The following is a 5,228-nucleotide window of genomic DNA, read 5'->3' on the forward strand; positions in this document are numbered from 1 at the left end:
TTTTTTTTGCATGAGACGAAATGGCGGAAGGCAGTGACAGTGCTCGGGAGATTTTTCAGCCATCTAAGAGGACCAAATCGGTGGTCTGGTCGTATTTTGGCTTTTACAAGAGTCCTGAAGGCAATTTAATCGAGGACGGTCACCCTGTCTGCTGATCTTGCAAGAAGAAAGTCGCTGCAAAAGGGGGAAACGCATCAAATTTGCTCCGTCATCTTCGTGACCACCACCCACTTTAGCGAATGCAAGGTAACTTTTACCTCAATACCAAAACTAACTGGGCAAATAATTGGACAAAAAATATTGATTAGAGATTAAATATTTCGTTATCTCACTTGTAATTAACGCAAAGCTTCCGCGAAGAAAAGTTCGCAGCAAGTGGCTTTGAGCCAAGACGAACGAACGTTCAAACTATAAGGTTGACATTTAAGGGATAATGTATTGTATATTCATAGTTAACTTATTACACGGATTTTTTTTTTGTTTACCTAAAATAATATATAAATACGGGGATATGAAATATTGAATTGAGATTAATGTTTTGAAATCTTACCTGTTTATAAATCCATTATGAACAGTGTACAAAACAATCGTCAGGACAATATGATCACTACAGCAAAATTATAGTAGTATTAATACTAAATTCCTCTGATTTCATTTTCAATACAATCAAAAACTGAGACGCAAGCTGCATTTGAATGAAACGAGAAAGCGCGTCTGCGCCTCTGCGGTGATACAAGAGACATGGGGCGAATTCCAAACAGAAGTGAGCATCCTTATGCCCTACTCCCTTCGAAGGGCAGAGCCCTTGAAGTGTGTTCTTTGAAGGGTGCAGGGCATTACTGTCTCGTATAAGCGTTTGAATCTCCCTTGGCGAAGGGAATGACTGACCAAATGTTACCTTGACAACGCTGCGCGTGCGTGCAGCATTCAGTACTCCATCAGTTGTTGCAAATAAATATTTCTTCTTATTATTATTTTATTCAAATATTGTCTAATTGTGTCTTATTAAACGTTTTCAAACTAAACTTGCTTACACTACCGTCTTAAATCATATTTCTATCACTGACGAAAAATATGTTGTCTTACATTAAAATAGACAAATTTAATTAGCCTATTCTATTTATGTTTGTATGTGAACTCGAAATCAACCCCAACTTTGCTTTGCAATAAAGTGATTTATTATTATTATTATTAGGGCTTCATGTTAATGTTAATTTAATGTTTATGCTAAAAAAAAGTGCATATAGCTGCTAATTGTATTTGTTGTTTGTTGATTTTCAAATATAAAACTTATTGAAATGTTTTCAGTGTGTGTATCAGTTCTTTTTGAACATTTTCATCTAATTTTAACAAAACCGTGATAATATTGATAATCGTGATAACGTTGGTCACTATAATCGTGATATGAAATTTTCATACCGTTACATCCCTAGATATTGACATTAATACATGCGTAATACTAGGGTTGCAGACATACAGGCAACTTGCTCTCGAGTGTTCACGGACCAGCTTTGACCATTCCAATATGGCAGACGGCTTACATATAGCAGTCCATAGAAATAGCCACTAATAGGGAATCTACCTATAAATGGGTTAAAGGGCGTGACTAGCCTGTTTGCTAGTAGCACCAGGAGTTGTGCACCATTGAAAAAATAGCTAATGTACATAATTATAATTAAATTATGGGTGGTTGACTGTTTTTTTTTTCTAGGCTTGATTGTGTTTATGGGGTGCAGTCTAACATGTGTTAATGCTTCGTTTTTAAAAAATGCATTATTTTTCACATAACTTACCTTTATTCTACACCGCTCTGTCCCTTCTAATATGAACGCTTTGATGAGTTCCTGTTATTTATGAAGCCCCCTCCCTCAGAAATATACAATGGGCTCAGATTGGTTAGCTGGCTCAGTGTGTTGTGATTGGCTAAACCGCCTCTAGTGCGCGTCTAAACGTCCCACCCCTCCCCTTAGAGGCATGTGCTCCGGCTGTATTGTAAACAATGGCGTCGTTAATATCGCTTATCAATTGAGCCCGATTGAGACACAGAGGATATTATTGAAGAGGATTGCGCAGAACCTGTTCAAGCATGACTCAAAGTCTGCGTGAACCGGAAGTTGCTGCCGACTTTATTTCAGTGTAGTGACGTATTTCCAGCTGAAACGGAATATTGAATAGAGGGCGTGGTTTTATTTTTGCGCTCCTCCTCTCTGTCTGAAACTTGTGAATCCATTAGAATCGCTAGAAGACAGAATCGCGATTCATATATGAATAGATGTTTTCGTGCACCCCTAGTTTTGAGCATGGCAACAAATCTTCCTCTTCTCTAAAGCTCCGCAACATGGTCCCGCCCCCTTTGTTGCATGTTCCCAGGGGCGGGGTTTATGTTAATTTTTGGGTTTGTTACGTCACGAACCCAGGAAGTAGCTCTTTTCTAGCCCCTACCAGCCGTTTTTGTAGGCATTAAACTGCCAGAATTTTAAAAGACGATATCTCTGTTTGCATTGAACTTTCAATGTTGTAACTTTGCAGATATTGTTGCTCAAACAGCAACATTACACACTAACGTTAAAAAAGTGAAATCACAATCAACCACCCCTTTAATATTTAGAATTACAATAAAACATTTGGAAATATTTAGTAAATGTTGCACCATCAGCTTGCTAGCTTAGCTTGCTAACAAGTAGCTTTTTACCAGAGAAGCTATACTGTTTTGTAAACAACTGTGCTACAAAAAAAGTAGTTAATTTGGTAAGGTCACTGCCTACTTTTAGTCAGTTACTCCCCACCACTGATTCCAGTAGTTGGAGGCTAAATAGCCAGTTCCTGTGGTACTACCAAAGGAAACTGTGTAGCGTTTCATGTTTTAACATGCCATAGTTTGGCAGAGATGCGTTACACAATAATACAATGTGACATGCTGCTGTGAAATCACCATGAGGCAGAAAGGCAGAAGTGACTCAAATTTTCGATGTCGCTCAGACCTCAAGTTGACCATGCTGAACTTAGGGTGTTCTTCTCTTTTAGCAGTGAATGACATTGCCAGAGCAGGACCTAATTTGCACCCTTAGTATGTGTGTGTGTGTGCGAGGGGTGTGCAAGAGACAGACTAAACCAACGCCTCCAGAGGCAGTCGTGATTGAAGTCATGCAGAGCGGAGCATAGCTGGAGTCCCACCGGGTCCAAATGGGCCCCTACTGGGAGGCAGAGAGAGAGGAGGAGGAGAGGGAGCGAGAAAGACAGAAAGCCAGAGGGCATCCCAATGAGAGGGAACTACCAGTGCTATTTCCAGAATTAAATTCAGAAAAGTGTTTATATGCATGCACACACACACACATATACACACAATTTAATAATATAAAGGTGTGTATTTGGACAAAATTGACATTTTAATAATAGAGCTGTTTAGCTTGTAGGTTTAAAACCACAAGAATTTCATACAAATTAAATTCATTATTTTTTAATAGGTTTTGTGAACTTAATTTATTACATGTTTGAGTAATTCATACTGAGAACGTCAATGTTATCTTACAAACTACACTCAAATTACACTTCTGATTAATAAACAAAAACACAAATGTCAATAAATGAAATAAACGCCCTGTGGGAAAGTCTTTCCACCATGCTAATCAGACGAAATAATGTACACAAATTTCTGTAGGTGTAATTTCAAACATTGGTTATTAATATAAGTTATGTGTATGATCATATGTTTGAATAATTCATTCTGAGAAATTCTATGTTTTATTAAAAGCTACACTTAAAGCAGTTATGAATATTAATTTTTCAATTTTATCTTGACTTAAATTTGAATCAAACTTCTGAACCCTGTTTGCTAAAACTCAAATCATAAACTGATTTTAAATTCTAAATCATTCATTTAATATTGAATAGTGTACCACCAAGACTGATAAGCATTCATTGTTTTGTTTTTTTTCACCAAAATTATTTGCTTTACCTCACTTAATTTTCACAGACAGCTCTTGATAGACGGTCCCTAACCTTCCGGGAAGGGTCAATGATGTCCACAAAGCCACGTGTAAATGTCTTTCATATCCAATATGCACAGCTGCCGCATTCCTGTTTACCATAAACAAAAAGAGCACACAAACCGCCCTTCTGAGAGCACAAGGATTGGGAACCATCCAGTTATGCAACTACACACATTCATATTTAAATATTCCCTTGAATATTCTAATTGGAGGAACTATAGATGCTGATTTATCATTACAAAGGAGGTCAAGGACCACGAGACTTTAGCTCATGAATTTCATGAGTGGGAAAATGAAGCCATGGTCATCCTTTTTTAAAATCCAATAAGCTACAAGTCATTGCAATTCTGGACTTACACTGCAGAAGAGGTTGAGATGGGCTTTAATGTCGGGTTCACATGTTCGCATGTTCTCATGTGCTACGATAATTTGAAGAAAGACATCATATTCAAGCCTGACACACTCTAACTAATGCTGTGAAGTGGAAATAAGCTGACGTTGCAGATAAAGTCAGCGTTGGGAATCAGTCACGCACACCTGCACTAATACTGCTGATGCAGCCAAACACCACAAGACCAGAAAGCTCTCGGAGAGCAACGGTGGCTAAATATGCGATGATCTGTTTAGAATGAATCAAGCGCAGGAGACCGACACTTCCTCTAAGGCTTTGAGTTGCTACTTTCAAATAATGAATGCTATTTTCAGCTAGCGCATTAGGCTACAGTCACACAGAGTTAACGAATATAAATAGAAAACCAGTTTCTCCTGAAGTATGACATCACCTTTTGTTCCTCTGTACGAATTTAAGACAACACAGCCATTTATACTCATTAGCCAGATTTCTGGTAAATGCTAACTGCATGCTATAAGCTTAAAATACATGCTAGGGGCTACAAAAGGATTATCCATAGACAATTTACTGTACATTTCTAGGGAAGAGCTGTACTCGGAAACTTGGGAATTTTCAAGATCATGCAAAATATGAATTAGAATCTTAATTTAATTACAAATTTGCTATTGTTGCACTGTTTTGAAGATGAAACTGTACTATAGCTGCCGTTCTTCAGATGCATAGCAGTGAAAACTTAACGAAAACCTTAAAAGGGGTCACAGGATGCTACATGCACTTTTACAAGTTGTTTGAACTGAAATGTGTGTTGGCAGTGTGTGTACACAACCACCCTATAATGATAAAAATCCACCCAGTGTTTTTTTTTTAATCTGGTTAAATGTTTTCCC

Source organism: Sinocyclocheilus rhinocerous, unplaced genomic scaffold (genome assembly GCF_001515625.1).
Source record: "Sinocyclocheilus rhinocerous isolate Xijiao unplaced genomic scaffold, SAMN03320098_v1.1 scaffold1149, whole genome shotgun sequence".
In the NCBI taxonomy this organism is placed as follows: domain Eukaryota; kingdom Metazoa; phylum Chordata; class Actinopteri; order Cypriniformes; family Cyprinidae; genus Sinocyclocheilus; species Sinocyclocheilus rhinocerous.